This window comes from Anas platyrhynchos, chromosome 9 (genome assembly GCF_047663525.1).
Source record: "Anas platyrhynchos isolate ZD024472 breed Pekin duck chromosome 9, IASCAAS_PekinDuck_T2T, whole genome shotgun sequence".
NCBI lineage: Eukaryota > Metazoa > Chordata > Aves > Anseriformes > Anatidae > Anas > Anas platyrhynchos.
Window position 1 is genome coordinate 20,205,453 of NC_092595.1, and position 20,351 is coordinate 20,225,803.

At 36.4% G+C, this 20,351-nt stretch overlaps 1 protein-coding gene and 1 long non-coding RNA gene across 2 annotated transcripts in view; one reads left to right on the plus strand and one right to left on the minus strand.

Annotated features, from left to right (window-relative positions):
* The first annotated feature begins 4,934 nt into the window (after positions 1-4,934).
* LOC119717758 (uncharacterized) overlaps positions 4,935-20,351 on the plus strand; it is a 518,405-nt gene continuing 502,988 nt past the window's right edge. The window contains exon 1 of the mRNA XM_072042448.1: positions 4,935-5,066. The gene's annotated coding sequence lies outside the window, so the exon portion shown is untranslated. The remainder of the gene's footprint in view (positions 5,067-20,351) is intronic.
* LOC140003230 (uncharacterized) lies at positions 13,979-18,674 on the minus strand. The gene is made up of 4 exons (XR_011811501.1): positions 18,479-18,674; positions 16,496-16,658; positions 15,792-15,868; positions 13,979-14,413 (listed from the first exon to the last, which is right to left on the minus strand). It is a non-coding gene; the product is annotated as an uncharacterized lncRNA (long non-coding RNA).

Consider the following 20,351-nt stretch of genomic DNA (forward strand, 5'->3'; position numbering starts at 1 on the left):
CTCAGCATATAATGAATTTTCTTATCCATATTTTGTTCTCATCAAGAGAAGACAGGTAGGACCAAGAAATGGAGCTATAAAGCTGTGTTGGCTGACATTGTATATTAATCTTCAATTGTTTTTCTTTTGCACCCTTTATAACATTTTTTTTTTTTTTTTGTCATTTTTCCCATGATTTTGCTTAGGGATTATGTCAATCTGAATCTTATTATTATTTGCTCATTCTCCATTTATTTACCATTGCAAACTGTTGTTTCATTGCTTTCTTCCCCTCCTCCCCTTTTCTTTCATGTCCTCATCTTACCAAAATTTCCAAATTTAAGAATAACCTGTGGAAGTCTAAACCATTATTGTTTGATTTTTCTTCTGAGAGGAAATTGTCCGATTCTGTAGAGTTAAGAACACTGGTAGTTGTTAACTCTAAAATATCATTTAAATATCTTTCTTATTCACCAGCAAAATGGAAAGCATTGCTTAGACACAGGATTAGGAGTATACCATCTTGGGTTACTCCTTTTAACTAATATAAAATTTTGCTTTTGGGGGTTTTCCTATACCAGTACCAGATTGCTAACAGTGATAATGATGAAGATAATCAATACAGAAAACCAGGAAATTTTGGAAGCATTTGTCATGCAGTGAATGCTTGTCTGGATAAGTGACTGCTTTTGGTATTGTTTTCAAACCCGAAAACCAGATCTGACATCAATGACAATAACATTGTTCAAGGGTAAAAAGAGCATTCAAAATTGAGCCCAAATCAAATGACTGTCACATAACAAACAATGAATGGTTGAAGCATTCTAACTTAAGTGAAATCATAATCGCCATATGTGTATTATTTTTAACAGAGCTTAAAACTATAAACTGTGAGAACTGGGGTTTCAGATTTCATTGTGTCTAACAACTGGTTAAAATTCTTGGATTCTCTGACACACAAAATCATCCTCGATAAAGTGTAAACTGAAGCAACGTATAATCAACTTAAATCTTTCTGTTACTTATAACACACATAAGGCTCCTTACAAGTGGGTGGTGTATTATCCGATAGTGAGTGATGGATGTGCAGGTATTAGAGCTTTTAGGAACTTCTGTTTTCTTTTTAGGATAAAGAGGTTTCTCAAGGCCCTTCAAGCAGCTATCATTCACATAATCCTTGTTGTCTTTAAATTATGATAACATTCCCTCTTGTCACATCACACAGATCATAATGAAAGGGAAAGATTAACCACCTGCTTACCAAGGTCCATTTACTACTAAATGCTAATAACTGCAAATCAACGTGAATGGCATTGTGCACTTTAGTGTGGTACATTACAATTACTTCACTTAACAGATAGTGCCCATTATCACCTTAATCCTCAGAAGAGTGTGAGCATGAGAGAACTTGTTCAATCCGGAGTTAAGCACTAATGATGGTTACTGTATTTTCTCATTGCAGTAGATACATTTTCATTAACATTTTAGATCGAGTTTTTTTCATTCTACCTACTCTTGTTTGATTGACACCACCTTTGTAGCTTCTCAGAAGAGGGGTTTTATCTAAGCAATCAATTTAGCTCTTTAAATGGGTACTTTTTTTTCTTTCTTTCTTTTTTTTTTTAATACAACTGTTTGAAAGCTGATGTTTCTTTTTCTACAGTGTTTTCTGAGTCTTAGAGCTTTAAGACCAATGATATTATTACATCATTCAATTGCCAGCAGGAAGGTCTCTTAAAAAAGGGGGGAAAAAGTAATCTATAATCCACCTTGACTAATGTTTGTCAGGCCAAAGAAAATGAAAATTTAGCAAATAGAATTTTTAAGGAAGGGGGATAAAGGGGATATTTAATAAAGATCAGGAAATTCAGAAGAGCTTGGAAAAGTTTTTTTTTTTTTTTCTTGCCACATGTTGTAATGTAAGGAGGCCACATGGTACGTTTTTTTGCAGAAATTCCTCTCTCACTGATTTTTGTGTTTTGGTATTTGTTTCCATGAACATCTTGGTTTAAATATTTCACATATATTAACTGCAAATGTGTTGAAACAAGAATAAAGTAGAGGCCGTTATGAAAAGTCTGAATGTTGTATTAGACATGGCATGTTTAATGCCATGTTTTTCTCTTCTGTCTTTTTGTAAAAGTGGGCAGATGCTCTTCAAGGCTCTGGTCTTGTTTGAGGTGTTGTGGGTGAAATGAAACGAGGGCTTGAGTCTTAAGGTGAATCTTTTCAGGAGCTGCAGGGAACAAAGGAGACCTACCATTCCCTCTGGTGGTGTGGAATGCAGGAGTAGCGTTACCCACCCTGGCCTGCCAGGGAGCTCTGCATCAGTAGCAGCATGTAAGGGGTTGGGGGAGAGAGAGAAAGACCAGACCTTGCATGGATGCGGGGATTGAAAAGACTTGGGATGGTGTTAAGGCTCTTTAATTCTGCAGCTCAGTTTTTACCGGGATTTAGAGACTCTTGGAATCATCTGCTCTAAGAATCCCCTCAGAAACTTTCTGTAGGAAACAGAAAACTGTGTGTGCTGTGGATCTGGGTGTGAAACATAAAGACGAAAGACTTTTGGGCAGTCCTGCCAGACAGGCCTGACTTGCACAGTGTGTATGGTCTGTGTAAATTATGCCTAGGATTTTCTCTGTAGTGCTGTGCCTGCTCCCTACACACCTTTTGGTGCACAGTCATTACGCATCAAGCATCTCGCCTCAAATCAAGAAATAGAAAATTCCACAGATGATTTGCAGTGAAAATGTTGTTGTATTGTAAAACATTATGACATGGCAGAATTAAACAAAATAATAATATAAATATAATATAATGTCCATTTAAAAAAATTAAGTTACATACCCTTATTTGTACTTTTTCTATAAGTCCTGTATTTTTACACCACTGTCATTGTCATAATAGTCCAGAATGTTTTTAAGTTAATCATTTTACATGATAAGATTTTTATTTTTTTTTCTCCAAGTTATTTATTTGAATCATTTAATTAGCAGTCATATGGAGAATTTATTTTCAACTGGCAGCAGAGTCACCTTCATTTGAAATTCAGAACTAACTTACCTGGTGACTGTCAAAAGGCTGCAAATTTTCACCCTTACACCTTTCTGTTATGTTTAAGAAGCTGCAGATCTGTGTTCTTTTTATTTCAACAACTCTAATGAATTCTGTTTGTCTGGAATAAGTAGCATAGTTCTGAGCAGCAGACACTATGCTTTTATCTAAGGACATATAAAAATGTAGGCTGTGTTGTTTTATTTGAAGAACAGTGTGTAATTATGGAAATAAAATGTTAGAACAGATGAGGCAGTGTCACATGTATGTGCTCAGCCTTTGTTTTCTAAGAAATTGTCTGGGTTTCTTAGAGCATAAATTCTTTGCATACAAAATTTTAAAGCTTTTTCAAAAAGTTTTTTTTTTTTTTCCTAAGAAAATAAAAAAATTGAGAAAACTTTCCTATGAGGTGGGATTTCCAGCGTGTTCAATAGTACATAACGTTACAGTTTTTCTTTCTGGCCTTTATATGCTTCTGCAATGATCTCAGTTCTGTATTGATAGAGCAAAGGAAGTGCTAAATTGTCATTATTCCCCCTGCCCCCCCGGCCAATGGAATTTTTGTTTTCTAGCCAGGCCAATTCCCCAATTACTCTCCCACTGAGAGATTCAGTAACTTGTCAAAGGTCTGTTGTATAGGCAGGAACTGAGCCAAGTTCTGTGTGCCAGTGCAATGTATTATATCCACAGCAATTTCTCCTCTGTTTCTATTTGTCTTTCACTGTGCTCTGTGGTGTTTCATCATCTAAGGTGCATCACATTTTCTGTAATGGCCTGAAATATGAAGTAAAACTTTTAAATTAAGAATGTTCATTTATAACATTATTGTAAGAATTTTTTCTACAAGTACATCAACATAAAACCCTAGCATTGTTGTACAACTGTTAATTCCATGCACATGAAAGAAATTAATATGTTCCTGAAAGCCCATAATACATTTCCATATTAGTACATTTGTATTACCTAGATATAGTACTGAACTTGTTCTCTGGAACGAATCTAAATAGTCAGATATAAATGGGAGACAAGGCTTAAAATACTCCCATCTTGTCAATACTCAGTAGAATTTCTACTGTCATTGTTTGCTCTTTTTTAATAAGAAACCTTCCTAAGTCCTAAGACTTGAATAAATTAATACTTAATTCCTAAGTAGAATGGTAAACTATCCAATAATTTGTGTACACCTGGAGTTATCCACTGGTTGCTGCATCTCTGAAAGTTCATTGTGAAGCACAGGTTAAGCTAGGAAACATTCATTTAAATGCTATGGCCTGCCATATAGCCTCATCAGGCAGCTGAGGCCTAGATTTAGACATCCTTAGCTTCTGCTTAGAAACATGGCACAAATCTTCATAGTGATTCTTTGTTGGTGTGATAGCTATGAAGCCTTGGAATCTGTGTGTTCAACCAGAAATGGATCACGCACACATCACTTCCAATTCTTCTCCGAGGTACACTTGCCTGATGTGATCACCATTAGCAGTGTAATAGCTCAGCCTCTTCTGTTACTCTGAGAGCAGGACGTATAATCCAGGATTATTATCTCAGTCAATACAATTGTTGGGCAGAGACATTTCTTTGGGAGAGATGTAGGATGAGGACATGCTGCACTTCAGTTCCTCCATGCAAGTGATTACAGGCTTCTGTTGTTCTGTAGTAGGCTTTCCAAAAGGGTGTCAGTCTCTTCCAACCTAGAAATTCTGTGATTCTGTGATTCCTTCACCAGGCCTGCCAAACAGAAGAGATGTAAAGAGGAGAGAGAGAAGAACCTATGAATAGAGGTAGAGAATATTAATCTTCATAGAAGGGGCCAGACTGACAAAATTTTTAATATTTTACAGCTTGCTTCTGGAAGGGTAAAATAGCAGGCTGCCTCTGGGGACAGGTGTGGTAACACCATGATTGCTTTGCAATTGAAATGCAGCTGCCAGTTGTTTCTTCTAATTACTGAGGCAAAAGCAGTCAGTTAATACAGATTATGGAGTGGAAAATTCAGTTTGGGATTACTGGAGGCATTTAGTCATGGAAAAAAAGTAAGTTGCATTTAGCTAGCCCCTCAGAATGTCTTCTATAAGCCAAGTTTTAAATACTTTTTTTGTAGACTTAGACATTGTATTAGTATGTCTTTCTAACAAACCACTGCTTGTGTAGTGCCTTTTTTCTGTTTTTTTTTTTTTTTTTTTTTTTTTTTATGTTATTATGACACAATATATAAAGACAAGAGTGATGTTATACATTTTACCTTTTTAGCTTCTCAACATGAATTTTATTTTATTCTTTTTAAGTTAAAATATTACTACTTTTTTTAAAGAAAAAACAACAATGTTTTTGGAGGGATTTAGATAATGCGTCTTCAAAAGTAGACAAATATTACTTTGTTTTTGATAACTGAGATCTTTCAAAAAAATTCTTCTCAAAGCATCAGTATTCATTGAAAAATGTTTAGAAGAAAATAAATGAATAATATCTATTTTCTGACAGCATTAATGCACTTCTGCACCGTTACTTGGAGACATCTCAGATGCAGAGGAATTGTTGATTTTCAGAAATGTGTATTTCAAATGCTTATGTTTATAAAATGATAAGGGATTATTATTTTCCTCAATTTGCATTTCATGTGGTGTCATTTGCTCTACCAAAGATAGAGGTGATGTACAATGTAGGCCCAGATTTGATGGTAGTTTTTAATCCTAAACTAAGGATAATTATTATTATTTTTGTGTGTGTGTGTATGCTTGGTTTGCCAATGTAATTTAAGACATTAAATATCAGACCAAAGTTTGCCTCTTTCTGTGAAATTGGTTTTGGCATTGTGCAAGTAGTAGGAACCCATCTTGTGGGGGATTAAATAACGTTTTTTTTGTTCATGTGACAAATATTACATGCAACCTGTATAGAAGAGAGAGGAAAAAACATGTTTAGTTGCTGAATGGATCTTTTGTGGTTTCTATTCACCATCCAAAATAGTATAATTACACTCCCATCTATTTTCTGACTAAGCAGGAATAATTCACTTAATTCAAATGTAATGTTTGTTGTTTCTTAAAATTTTATTTTGTCTTCATTTCTAATTTATATTAACCTATGATTGAAACACCATTAAAAAAATCCAATGTGTTTGTTTTGAAATCATTCACATTGAGATTGTCAAATTACAAAAAAAAAAAAAAATGTTTCTTTGAATTTCTTAGTATTGGCACTGATTTACTAATTGTTTAGGTTTCCTGAAGTTCTTTTTCAGCAAATTTATTATTAATAGTAAGTGAAAACATGCCAAATTTCCCTCAGAGAAATTGGCAGTGTCTAAATTCTGCAAAGCATATAGTCTTAAATGGTACATTATTAGTTTAATTTTGAATTGTAAGCCCCTACATCCCATGAAAGATGTCCAACTCCTTTGTACTGCTTCAAATGGGGGAACTAGAATAAAGCTCAAGACTTTGGCAGTAGGAAAGCTTTGTCCCTGATTTTATTCACATATATATACACATATAGGTATGTACATATGTACATTTACTTCAGAAACCTTTCTGTTCTACTCCTCAGTCTCTGCCAATCAGGTGGTGTGATTAAAGTTTCTGCTCTGATTTTGTTTTGTTGTATGTGAAGCAAGGGTGGCACAGAAGCATTGTAATCAGCAGAACCTGGCTGGGAGGTAAATCTCCTTCAAGGACTGGTGTCTGTGCTGTCACTGCTTCTCGGTCAGATTACAGGGGAATGATGTTTTGGATGATCAGTCAACCTTGACAGGTGTGTGGTAGAGCTGGTTACAGAATCTATTTCAGAATGTGAGCATTTCTCTTTAATTCTAAACATGGAGACAAACCAGAGACACTCTATCTGAAACTTAATTTTAACTCGTTATGGTTTCATGCACATGTCAATATTCTCTGCTCTGTAATGGTAATCAATAGTTTTTTTTTTTTTAAAAAAAGGGTAAATTTATAGGAAAAATAATTTATCAAAATGTTTGTTGTTACAAACTGATCTTTCCCTACCTTGCATCATCAAATCATATTTCTCAGTTTTAATTGGATATGATTTCATGCTGCATTCTATTTTTGTTCTATCTCCCTCTGTATTTGCTTTTCAGATTGAATTTTCAATACCACATAGAGTGAGTAGGCTACTTAACACAATGATATTTATTCCAAATACTGATTATATAGCATTCTCTGTCTCCCCCTTCCCCCCCTTGAGACACTTGATTCCCTGACAAACTAAAAAAGTAATAAAAATCATATAATGTACCAGTACTAGACAGCTGATTGGTGTCATATATGGAAAAATGTCTTCTTTCATGTTATTTTATTATGATTAAGACAGAAATGAGAATTGAAGCCAATAAAACTTAGGGTTGTTTTTTCCTTTTTTCTTTCTTTTTACAAAATGCCTCCTTGCATGACTTGATTTAGTTATTTTATCACTATAAATAAAATGCATTTCTTGCTGTAAATAGCTTATTAATTGATGTTAATGGAGAGTAACTGTATTGCAAATAGTTCACATTATGGTACTAAATTAACATCTACCCTCCAGCTATAACATTTGTTGCTGTGTTATTATACACTCAAATGTTAGTTGTTACTTCCATTGCAAACACTGAAATGGGGATGAAAGAGTGAGCGGGTTTTTTCATTCCCTGCTTCTCTAAGCAAAATTCTTCTCTAACTATAGTAACCATTTAACACCACCAGGAAATGCTGTTAAAAAGTAGGATGATTGCAGAAAATGTAATTTCCCACTTTTGCTGACATTGTGCTTTACAGTGGACAGTGCCATGGGAAAGTAAGATTCACTCAGCTGTGTCTAACAGCTAGCCCCAGTGCTGTCTAAAAATCCAGCCAAAATGCTCCAGGCCTTTTTCCTATGGGGGGAAACAAACAAACAGCAAAGCCTTTCTAGTCCTCTACAATAGAGTGTTATCGGAAAGTTTGGTTCCTTCTGTCTTTTTCACGCGTATGCAATGGGAGAAATTATGTGAAGATCACATCAGCTCATAGCCAGTTTATTACTCTGGCAGAACTACAAGTTGCACATCCATGTTTCCTGAAAGGAGTATGTGGTTCATTGCAATGATTTTGGAGAGGGTAGAGCTGGAATTTCACTATAGCCTCCTCCAGGAGGGGTGACAGGCCTGAAACTGAATAAAAGTCTGCTGTTGACCAGCTAAGGCCCTCTTACTCTCTGGAGAGAGATCCCACTGTATCTGCAATTCCCCTAGCTCCATACAGCTATATGCTTCAGTTTTCTGGGTTGCTCCAAGGAATTTACTGTTGGACAGACAATGTCTGTTTAAATCTGCTTCAAGGAGAAACTGAACCATGGGAGAACTTCAGGATATGCTCTACAAGAAAATAATGGCCTGCTCTGGCAGGCACTTGCCCACTGAAGGCAGTACTAAGTGTTTCTTGAGATGAATCATGTTGGTGAAGGAAAGATATCTGCTTCCAGTACTCACCCGTGTCCATCTAGATGCACAGCAGTGAATTCTGGAAGCAAAACTGTGTAATTTGAGAAGTTTTCCCTACTTTATTATATTGCTCTGTACTACAAAAAGTGCAAATTCCAGTCCTATTAGCAGAATGCTGCCAGAGTACAGTTTTTTGGTACAGTCATATGGTTACAAAGTAGATTGTAGCTGAACATACAATACCTTTGTTTTTACTTGGGTCAAATTCACTTGGCAATAGAACGTCATTTATACTATCAAAGACTCTGTTCATATGCATACTATTAGTCTAGAACTTAATGTTGCTTTATGTCATTCTGTATTTCCCAGTGCTGGTATAATGCATGGGTTCAGTATGGCTCCAACAGGGAAGATAACTTATTTTATGAACTTTTTTAGAATTACTACATTTTATTTTTTTTTTTGAATGGTTTTCTGGATAGGGTAGCCTTTTTTTTTTTCTTTTTTTTTTTTTTTTTTCTTGTGAATGTGTATGTAAATCTTGTGAAGTATGATGAAAACAAACTAGCAGAATTTCAAATTTTGACCTTTATGCCCTAATTACAGTGTATATTGTTTGGTTTTGAGTCCTCCTTGTTATGGAGGGAATGGAATGGGTAGAGAAAGCTGGCGCAAAATGCGCTTAGTTTTCAGCTGTTGTCCTCAGATTCTGATGTGCATTTTTGTTGTCTCATTATAGCACTACAAAAATATGTACAATATGTTGCATGCTATCTTTCTGCAGTACAGCAGTGAGTACTTTGCCATAGTAGTTTGATGATGAAGAAAGAGGAGATCTGTTTTACTTTTTAAATAAAACAGAAAATATCTCCATTGTATGTTGTCACAGAAAAGGATCCAAGGTCTCTATTACAATACTTGACAAGGAACTTCTCTAAAATGAGGGCACAATTTAATCTTGGTTATAGTTTCTCAGTACAGATCTGCAACATAGTCTTGTATAGTGTTTCTCCTAGATGTAGATTTATAAAAATAGTACACACATCCTCATGAACTACCATATCATACCCTAGAGACAAGCACTATTTTTTCTGTTAGTTTTTGAGTAACAAATCCATGAACACACTAAAGTGCCTGTACTGAAGACACATTTCACAGCTTCTCTGCTATTGTCTTTGTGCTTAATAGTTACAACCCAAAGAGAAAATATAAGATAGGAAGGATGTTTGAAAGACGAATGTCAAATACTCTTTGTAACTGTTTAGTTTACACTATGGCTATTGGTAAAATGCAGAGAGGAAATTTGAAATAAGCTGGAACCCAAAGGAAGATTTGAACACAAGTCTCCCCTGCTAAAGGTCATGTAAGAATGAGTTTAGACAGAAGCATCTTGTTTAATACAAAATGTATCTATCCAAACTAATCCATGTGGATAACACATTTAGGATTCTCACTGACAGAAGGTCATGTGCCATCTGTATTTGATTGAATAATATTGTATCAAAGTCAACATGCACAGGGCCTACCAGAAGTTATCAGAATTATCATTTCAATTAAACAGATGGCTGAGGAATCAAATGAAGAGCCTTTGAGTGATGGCTACAGAATCAATAATGTCTTTCTGAGCTTTATTGATTTATCTTTGTCCAGGCAGTGGAATTGATTTATGTCTCCAGCTTTATTTTGATAAGTCAATGATAGCTCAACTATTCCTCAATTAATGTCTTTTTTTGTGGGGCTCACATATATTTATATATATATATATATATTTTTTTTTTCTCTCTTGGTGAAGAGAGGAGATTTTACATCAAGCCAAACTGATTTCACTAAGTAATTCTGTGGGTATCAGGATATCATAAATCAAGCAAAAGAATGGTCTCTCTAGTTTCACATGGAATAGATGACTTAGTATTGTGGGAAAGGCATTTATTTATTTAACCAGTCAGATGGTATTGCATTTTTCCTCTCTGTGTTAGAAGACCACTTGACATTTGTAAGCAGACAGGATTCCTGCTGTGTGGAATGCAGTAGTGTGAGGACTGTAATGTCTTTCCACAAATAACATTTGAAGAAGAAGAGGAAAATGTGTCTGTGTGAGAGATGAGGAGAAGAAAAGGGCAGTCCGACTCCACAAATAAGTTTCTTCTGCCATGTGGTGCATTCCAATTGTATGTGAAAAGGCCTAGCATGCGGGAATCATAGTCTTGTGTGTTGTGGTTAACAGAGTTTGATGTGGTACTAGCTTGCTTGTTACAAACCTAGATCCTAATTTTCCCAGCAGTTGGTTTTGCTGCTGTTAAAACTGTCCATATTAGTAAAAATAATTTTGTTTTCCAGTTCATTGGAATGTTAGTAATAGCTTTACAACATAAAGAATGTTCACAGATGCTTGATTTTTTTTTTTTTTCCTTATTAAATATATGCCCTTTAAAGTTCCTAGGAATGGTTAGGTTTTTATTCTTCTAAAAAACATAAATGAGGAATAATAACAGCCTCCTCCACCATGATCTCATCTGCCAATTTCCAGTACCAAACACACCAAGATTGCTCATTAAAATCTGAGTAAATGGAACCTGTAGCCAGATATGACAGTAAATGAACCTAGGAGCTACTGAGACAACAAGGAATTATGAATGAGAGTTTGATTTTGATTAGTCCTATAGCTAGATTGTAGTAGCTCTTCCAGGACCTAGCCAAGCTGTAAACTCCCTTTTATCTTTATGCTACCTTTTACAATTTCATATATCATGTAGACTCCCTCATAATATATCCTTCTGGCAGTCTTCAAATATCAAGCAGAACATGGTCACAAGTCCCTTTAATTATTTTAATCCATATGTATGTATTTCAGAAATGGAGAGGGAAAAAAAGTTATTGAAATATACTGTTTGGAGGGAATGTTGGGAGACCTGGGCTGTAATTCTAGCACTGGCTGACTAGAATACATGGGTAAATGACTTCATTTTGCTTGTCCTCATCAGTGATTAAAAGGATAAGTAAATTTAGAATTGCCAACTCCTGCCTGCTTTGTGATTAAAAGGAAAAGTAAGTACAGAAATGCAGACTCCTGCCTGTTTTTTGTTTGTTTTGTTTTGTAAATCCCTTCAATTCTGGTGACAGTTTGATGTCTGGATTTCTCTGAGCATACGGGTCTACAACTTGAATTACCTTTTTTCTAGGATATTTTTTTTCTTTGTAGCCATAGATTCAAGACACTACTGTTACTAGGTAGGTAGCATAGAACTTTTAGGCTAAAGAAGTCAACTTTTGAAAATGGGAAAAATTAATTATGTCATCTTAAAGCATAATAAAAGAGAGAGCAATAAACGAAAAAAATGAAGAAGAAAAGATTTCTTGAAATCTGGATATTAGAAAAAGCACCTTTTCAACCAAAATGCATGGTTATTCCCCAAAGTCAAACTACCATTTCTTTTGATTGATTTCTCGTTATAACTGTCACCATTAAGTGGCATTTGAGAACTGTGTAACTCAATATTCCAGATTAGTTTTTCTATGAAATCATACACAGGTAAAGCTAATCAGAAGCATCTGAAGTCAACATAAACATTGTAGATCAACTTACATTTATCTTGAGTGTGTATTGCTCTGTTATTACTTGAATGTTTATGTACTGGATGCATAATTTCTGTGCTGTTTGGGACAAAAAACATATATACACATACCAGAATGTCTTCAAGTTTTGATGTTAAGACTAAATTAATGATAATACCAAGATTATTTAAAGGCAGACATTACCTAAGGGGGGACTGATCTTTCTAGTTACTTGTTTTTTAGCTGTATTTTCTTGTGTTTACTGCCCAGTCAGCTCCATGATCTGAAGATAATGACTTCTTTTGGTGTCTCATTACACTAAGTAATAAATGGCATTTAAACCTCATTTTGAAAAAAAGAGGTCCCCTTGGGAGTTTTGAAAAGATGTATTAGAGATTTACATGCAAGTAGATGAGTTGTGTAAATCCACTTCTTTATTACAGCACTATGGAATGGTCAGTCAGTGTTCACTTAAGTAACACAATAAAGTTAGGCAGAAACGCAGTAAGAAAATGAGATAATAGCATTCCAACTGTCACTCCAATATTATCACTTCAATCACATTTCAAGCACAATGTAAACGTGCTGAACTATGGTTCAGCATGTCAAGCCATTGTCTGGTATTAGCATCTGCATAGCTGCTATTGTTTTACTGAAGCAGCTGCCATTCAAACCTGTGATGGAGTAGGAGGCAGGCATTCCATAGTTACAGGTGCATTGTGCTACACAAAAGAGACCTACTGGGATAACTCCCCCCACTTTTTCTTTTCTTTCTTTTCTTTTTTTTTTTTTTTTTTAAATCTTTGGATGACTTTAATACTAGAAATCTTTTATGTGAAATATTGGACAGGCTGATAAGCAGGATCCTAGAAATAAAAATTATAATACCTAAATGTCTATAGGTAAAGAGCAAAAAGTTCTGCTTGATAAAATATAGATGTACAATGTGTACTTGTCATTTCTGCTGGTGGGTCAATGTAAGCCATATTAACTCTAAGTCTCCTCTGGTTCTTTCTAGAAATACTTCATTCATATGTAAGAGTTGGATTATGCATGAAGGAAACTAAATTTGTTCACCTAGAGAGAGAATGAATATACTTTTATAATCTTCTGTATGTAGACTATCGGAGAGAAAGACAGTACAGATAGTTCAAAAGATGGCAGGTGTAGGTCTGAATCACTCTGAATGACCAGTGATAAGCAGTTAGCGTATGGTTGCTAATGGAAAATAAGTTCAATTTATTCAGTCTCAAGTGTATCCTTATATCTTTGCAGCTTTAATTATGACATTCATTAGGAGTAAACAGTAAATCTAGAGAGAAGAGGAGGAAAGGACAGTGGGTCAACTTCCCTCCTGAATCTCTGTACCAGCAAGTACAGGGCTTCTGTATCAGGACTAAAGTTACTGAACCACATGTCACTGAAGGTCTCAAATTCTTTGGCTGCACATGTTGTTGACAGCAGCATGTGTGATAAAGAATGAGTGGTGGTGTGAACAGTTCTGCTAAAACTTAGAGAATTTCAGAAAATCACAGAATCATCTAGGTTGGAAGGGACCTCCAAGATCACTGAATCCAACCTCTGGCCTAACACTAACAAGTCCTCCACTAAACCATATCACTGAGCTCTACATCTAAACGTCTTTTAAAGACCTTCAGGGATGGTGACTCCACCACTTCCCTGGGCAGCCCATTCCAATGCCTAACAACCCTTTCGGTAAAGAAGTTCTTCCTAATATCCAACCTAAATCTCCTCTGGTGCTACTTTAGCCCTTTCCCCTGAATGACTGAGACAAGTTTTCTATCTGTCTTAGTATGAAGTTGGAGAATCCAGCCTACCAAGAAAGGCATCTACATATCTAGGATGCATCCGCGCCTCTACAGAGTCTTTCTAAAGTATCTGACAGGCCACCTTGTCTTAGGACAAGTCTTAGGAGAAACTGCCATACATGTGGTGGCTCTTCAATTTGTCATTTGTCTTGAGTGACAGTGTGAACCTAGGTAAGCCTGTGTTGCTCAGGTGGCCTTTAATAATCCTTATTATCCCTTTCCTGTAAGAAGGATAGATACTGAAAGGATATAAACTTGGTCATGTATGTGGAAGAATTTAATGCCATAGATAGGATTCAAGGCATGACATGGTTTCAAAATCATAGTAATACTATGCTTACCAGACCCAGTGTGTTCTGGGCATCTCTCTTCCCACAAATAGCCCTGCACAGGCTAGGATTATGGAACCAAGGTTCTGTTTTGCTGTAATCTGGAGGTAAACTGGTCCATCTTTTTTTTTTTTTTTCTCAGTCCATTTGCACCAAGGTGTGAACAAAATTTGCAAGGCAGTCTTTTTTTTATTTAGACCGCTGGAAGGCATGTTACTCTTCAGTGTCTTCTGAATAAATCTTCTGCAGAAATGTAGCTAGAACAGAATATTAGCAATGACTGTGAGACACTGAAAGTGTATATAGAAGTGATTCTCTAGACCAACTTTTGTAAAAGGCAGAAGCTTCAAGGATTTTTGCCGTGGAAAGTAAATGCTGCAGTGCATTTTGAGTTGAGGTTCAGGCTTTGCGAGTACATTCTTAGAGGAGTTCTTTATGAAAATGCTAATAATTTGAAAGATAGGGCAATCTCTCTCTCAAATAATATTGCCCGTCATTATGGGATTTTTTGTCTGGGTTGGTATCTTCAGATAGTTCAAATATTAAATAAATTGGCATTTTAACGTATAGGTACAACTATGTGCTTGGTTAATAGACAACAAGGATCAGGAGGAGATTTTTTAGTGAATTCCGTTTGGTTTGGATCATCTGAAGTCAATGAAAGGTAGATGGGGAGATTTCGTTATGTTTATACCTTGTTATTAAAGTTAAAATGAGATAAATGGAATACTGAGATTTTAATTTCTAGCATTCACCATCCTGCTTTCTGAAAGGAGAAGGTGCATGTAGCTTAAATTTAAAAACTTAACGGAAAAAACAGTGAGCTGTGCAGAAATTCTGACATCAAGTGCTTGACTTCACAATGAGCAAAAGAAACAGAATAAGACAAAACACATTAAACAAGTTGTTGCCAAAACACTTGAATTCAATGGGAGTAGGATCCTGAGTTGCTGGATGTTATCCGCACAAGGTGAGAAGTGATGGGAGCAACAGATAACATCTTATCTACAGGGCTGTACTAGTGAAGTATATTGCTGCTGTAGGACACCTTGTGCCACTTCATAATTTTTGCAAATCATTCTGTTATGTTTGGGAACACTTTTGTGTTTATTATTAGTCCAAACGGGAACAAGTATATTTATTAATTTATTGTCCTCTTCTAGTGGTAGATTTGTCCTTTGGTTTCTATTATTTTGTGCATTCTGAGCATTTCAACACTTATAACATATTAGCTTGCTTGCTTTTGAGAGGTATCCTGGCAATGCAGAGATTTTTATAAGGGTCTCCAGGCTAATAAATGCCAATTTAGCCTATTGCCATTTTGATAATATTTCTCTAGAGAATATTAGAAGGGTCAATTATGTCAGCTGTGATTGCTATTGTCACTTCAGGCTGGAGAGAGTGCACAAAGATGTGAGGCATTGAAAACAATATTAGTGTTCACTGCAAGGAATTGTATTCCTCTATTTATGGCATGGTCTTAATTTTAAAGGTCATGAATTCTGTTAGCCTCTTGAAACACTCATACATGTGCGCACAGACAGAAGAGTGAGTAGGAGTGAGTTATAAACATATATCATCATGAATGCTGCAGATTTAGCACTGCATTTATAACGTGGGGATTTCTTTACTTACAGTGAGGTGACACGAAGCTGGGGCTGGGGACTACTGCCCTATTCCAATGCACATGATTGTTTGGCAGGCCAAATGATCTGCATGCAAGAATACAGAGTATGTGCTGTGCATGCTGCTTGTCAGGCTGAAAGGCAGGCATTTAGCACACAAGGCACACGAGCTGCAGTTCTGTAATGTCATTGGTATTCTGAAAATTGATACAATCTGCTATTTACACAAATATCAAAAGAAAACAAAGGAAATTCAAAAAGCTTTCGTAAAAAAAAAATGTAAAGTGCTACATCTACCTCAGTTTCGTTGGGAAAGTTTTTTAAAAAAAACACCACCACCAACAACAAAAAAACTGAACCCTTGGCAGTGAGATGTAATATGGACTAATGCAGAAGAATGCAAAAAGAGCATACAGTATTGAATTCGGTTTTAACTTCACATATAAAAGACACAAGCATTTCTATGGGAAAGTAATTTTACTATAGGGACCATAAAAAAAAATAAAAATTCTAGGCTGGTATAAAAACATAAACTGGTGAAAAGAGCATAAAATATGATGGCAGTATTTATATGGCACTGTATTATATCTTGCTTTGAACAATCTGCTCAGTGATGCATCCATTACCAAGACCCCAAGGTAGAAAGTGGAAAAAACAATAAAAGGAACTAAACAGAAATGAGAATGTCTTTACTGCTGCTGGGTTTTCAGTTACCTGATACTGTGCAGAGCAGGAACATGCTGAGCCCCTGGTGTTGTCCATCATCATGTACTCACAGAGCCATTGCGCAGCTGCATTACACTTCCTGAGGTGTAGCTGTTCCCAAAACAGTCATAGAACTGGGTAGATGTCAGAGCATAGCAGGATGCAAGTCCTTCTAAAAGTGGTGGTAGAGCAAATATAGGGAAGGAGAATGAGGGAAAACATGATAGAGAATTATATGAACAATCAAAATCTTCTGGCATTTAATTTCTCTCTGATCTGTAGCAGACTAGTAGATGAATGAATACCTGCTGCAGTAAAAGGGCATGAAGGAACCAGCAGTACTCGCTCACACTTTGAAACATTGTGTATTTTTGAGAGAGTTCCAGGATTTATAACTGTATATCCATCTGAATAATTAGTTTTTTTTTTTTTTTTTTTTTTTTTTTTTGTGACTTATCTGATGTCAGGAGGAACAATTCTGCAGCTTTCTTGCAATGGCGAGCTATTGCAGAAGCATTTGCAACAAACACCTGGGCCTGTAGTGCTTGAATGATTAATCTTCTGATGTAGTCAGTACTGCAATTCTGTTCATTACAAGTGAACTGATATTCTTTTCCCACACTGCCTATATCTGTATATATAACCTGACAATACTGATGATATTCATCCTAATCAGGTAGGAAAATCAGACAAACAACAATGTAGAAGTAAAACAAACAAACAAAAACAAACACCTGTTAAAAGGATATTATCAAAGCAAGGCAGAAGGTACTTCCTTAAACTGAGAGCTCCCTGTTGCTTCCCACCACCTACTTAGTGTGTTGATGCAAGTCACTTGGAAGCTAAATATGGAGCAAATCCAGGTACACAGTTTTATAAACTTGCTGTTGGTAGCTAGCCTTTAGGTGGCAAATGTAATACTGTAAAAAATTGGAATAGATTTTCAGACCTTTTGGTTGCCTGAATCTTGGTTAATCCCAGGCTCAGCCATTTATTCCAGTGCCTGAATGTGACATGCAGGGAGTATATATCTATTTACTTCCTAAGAACTGTCTGGTTTTCCAGAATGCAATCTGGCAGGTGTTTGGTGTGGCAATTTGAGGTTGGTGTCCCCTTTTGATATCTACATTGTGATTTAATAAGTTATTTAGGTAGATTTGAAGACATCAACTTTTACTTTTAACAACGCATCCCATATTTTCAAAGGGTTAATACCAGCTGCTGATTCATTGCTATAAATGTATTTTTGGTGACTTGCAGGCAAGTAACTGCTTAGGGATTATACTTATTATCCCCTTGATTTAGTTAGAATAAAAGCACCAGTGACATTGCCAATGACCCAGATGTTTGAAAAAGCCACAGATTAAGCTGTTGAGGTCCTTACCTCTAAATCCCACAATATTACATTAGCACACATTCAGAAACTGCAGAATTGGATTTAAATCCAGCTCTTGAACCCCTTTCATAATCTCATTTTGTACTTGGAGTGGTGAAAATAACAGTAATGCATCTCCTGCAAGAGTGACTCTGTGTACATTTTTCACATTAGAAAAGCTTTTAATAAAGTAAGTGCTTTGAGTGCAGAAGCATCTGTCCTTACTTTCTTTCAGCCTTGATAACAATGAAGAAAAAATTCAAAGAATTGCAACTTACTGTGGCCTGGAAAGTGGTAGAAAAGGGATATGGTTCTCTGACTTGCAACGTAATACAGTCTTCACATATTAAGACATCATTAAAGATTGATGATGTTTGCATTGTTCATGGTTACTTTCAATTTTTGTTGTGCATAGGACTGTCAGATGGCATTACAGATGAAGAGTGAGAGCAGTGATTACATCAATCTCAATTTTGATCCTAGATGCTCCCTTAAAAAAGTGGGGAAGGCAAATAATAGCTGCATGTATTTATAAAGGAATTCTGAAGAAGGTGAGTAGATCATGTGTTGAAGTTCCTCAGCAAGGGTCATTAATAAATGTAAATGCAATGGCTTACCTCCAAATCCATTTTGCTATGACACAGGCTTGGCACAATTCTTGTAAGGATGATGAATAGGCACTGCTATAAGAGAATGGACGCTTAGCAGCATGCGCTATGGGGATGCTACTGAAACATCAGCAAGTGCTAAGTCGGGTGGCACCTCGTTGTGACTTACAGTGCTGATTTACCTCCTGGTGGTAGAATTAGAAAATAGGGGGGGTTTCCAGTACAGGTGATCTTTTTCAATGCTAATTTACCATCTGCTAGGAACAGGTGGTGTTTCCCTTCGAGCATACTTCTATTGTAAGGAAATAAAATGGTGAATTTTCCATTCCAGGACATTTTTGTTCAAAGAAAAGTTGAGAATCTGCATAATTTCCAATGGGTATAGATACCTGCCAGAGAACTGTGATGTAAGTGGAGAAATAACTAATTTACAAGAGTTGATTCACTCAGAGCATAGAAAATAAGCTTTGACAAACTGTAAGGGGAGTTTCCAGGTATTACTGTTCCTGATGTGTTAGTTACAAAAGTTTTTGGAATCCTGTAGCCTGAAATAAAATGCTGAGAAGAGGACCATGATTTAGGATGTTATTAATCTGAATAAAAAGGCAGCCTTTTTACAGGCTGTTGTTTTACTTGTAGACAATATATGGAGGGCAAAGGTGGGGATTAAAGTTATAAAGTAACACAGGAAAGATTATCCATGAACTGTAGACAGCTAAGGCCAACTGCCCAAAGTCAAGCTTTTCTAAATTTTATTTATTTTTTTAAACAGATTATGTTTTTAGCAGATTATGACTATTATGAGTCACTCCAAACAGACACTGAAGGGACTGGTTTATCTCCCCTTTGGAGGACACTGTAAAGAAGAACAACAAAGCAATATGCATAGCTGTGTGGACTTGTGCTTGATTCACAAGCACTTTGCTCTACTTGAAATAGTAGGGTAATCTACTATGTTTAACAGAGATAAAGTAGAAAGAATTTGTATATATGCTGCAGCTAAATGAATCATAGAACCACAGAACAACCCATGTTGGAAGGGATCTCTAGGGATCATCAGGTCCAACTTTTCTTGGGAAAAGGGAGCCTTGATCTAGCACCCTGGCTAATCACATTTTGAAAAGCTCCAGTGATGGGGATTGTACCGCATCCCTGGGGAGGTTGTTGAAATTATAGATTGTTCTCACTCTAAAAAAGTTATCTCCTTTTTCAATATGAAACTTCTCCCAGTGCAACTTCTGCCTGTTGCCCCTTGTTTTCTCCAGGTGCCTCTTTGTGGAGAGAGAGCTTCTGTCCTCTTTGTAGCTACCCTGTGATTAGTTCTCCCCTGAGCTTTCTCTTCTCCAAGGTGAAAAGACCTAAGTCCTTCAGTCTTTCCCCACAGGACAGGTTCTTCAGTACTTAGATGATTTTTGTGGCCCTCCTTAGTCTCCTCTCCTGTCTGTTCACTTTGTTTTTGAATTGTGGGGACTAGAACTGGACACGGTTCTCCAGATGTGGTGTAACAAGTGCTGAGTAGAGTGGTAAGATCAAATCTCTATGTCTAGGTCTACTAGTAATCCACTGCAGGTGCAGCCCAGGATCTGATTTGCCTTTTTTGTCCACTGTTGACTCAGTCTCAGCTACTCCTCCAGGACTCCCAGGTCACTTTCAGCAAGGCTGCTTCTTAACTGCATGGATCCTAGCCTGTACTGGGCTCCTTGGTTATGTCATCCCAGGTGCAGGACCTTGCACTTGTCTTTGTTAAGCTTCATACAGTTTTTGCTAGTGCACTCAACTGCCTGTTGAGGTCTTTCTTCAAGATGTCTCCCCCTTCAGATGTGTCTGCCTTACCACCCAGCTTAATGTTACCAGAAAATGTAGTGAGGGTGCTTTCAATCCC